Raw genomic sequence first — 854 nt, 5'->3', positions numbered from 1 at the left:
GGGGGGGGGTAGCAGTTGTCTTGGATGGCATGAGACAAACATAACAACGAGCGACCAGGAAGGAAACCTTTCGGTAATAATTAGAGAAATTGGCTAGGGGCTTCCCGCTCTCGATTTAAAATACGTTTTGTTCGCACTTGACTCGTTCAATGAAAAGCAAAACGTGCATAGTGCATACTCTTTTGTCGTCGTTTGTCAGTGTAGTAAATAGCACAGGTGAGGCAAGAAAACTAACACTTCCAATCGAGCCCGAGCAGTTTGTCTCCCGCGTGCAATCGGGTGGCAGGCCTCTCCTAATGCTCACCGCGGGTTCTTGCCGCGCTGCCCGAGCAGGCAACCCACCAGCACACCTGGAAGAGCGCTGGGCCATTCGCCGCTACGGTCCTGCGCAGGCCAGAGTCTGCAAGCTCTCGTAGCGCCTGCTGGGTAGGCAACATGTTGTCTGTAGTGCATGCGTGTACCGCTTGGTGGCCTACTCCGAGTCTCGCAGGCGCTGAGCTAGCCTACCCCCATGCTACCCCCGTGATTCGCCGAATGAAACTGTCAAAAACGGACGTCACTGTCTGGTCTGGACGTATGGGACGGGGCCCCAGTGTATAGAAATGGCATTTCCAAACCCCTTTGGAGGTCGGCTTGACCCGGCCGAGCCGGGCCGGGCCGGGCCCGTCGCGTCGGGGCGCCGATCGAATCATATCTGACCTTCCGCAGCTCCGCGCCGCCGCCGCTGGGGCTGGGCCCCGGCCGGGTGGCTGGGCGGCTGGACCGGGCTGGAACCTCCCCTATTTCAGTCCCAACTAGCCATCACACCGCTGTAAATCCACCTCTCTCTCTCTCTCCCCTCTCTCCCCCCCCCC

General features: G+C 59.0%; 1 protein-coding gene across 1 annotated transcript in view; it reads left to right on the top strand.

The window, feature by feature from the left end:
- LOC113214108 (regulator of microtubule dynamics protein 1-like) overlaps nt 1-854 on the top strand; it is a 10,578-nt gene that overhangs the window by 2,873 nt on the left and 6,851 nt on the right. The window lies entirely within an intron of this gene.

The sequence above is a fragment of the Frankliniella occidentalis genome, unplaced genomic scaffold, assembly GCF_000697945.3.
Source record: "Frankliniella occidentalis isolate FOCC.00 unplaced genomic scaffold, Focc_3.1 Scaffold56, whole genome shotgun sequence".
NCBI classification, from domain to species: domain Eukaryota; kingdom Metazoa; phylum Arthropoda; class Insecta; order Thysanoptera; family Thripidae; genus Frankliniella; species Frankliniella occidentalis.
Note: the sequence above shows the minus strand (reverse complement) of the source record. Positions and strands in the feature narration are given on the sequence as shown.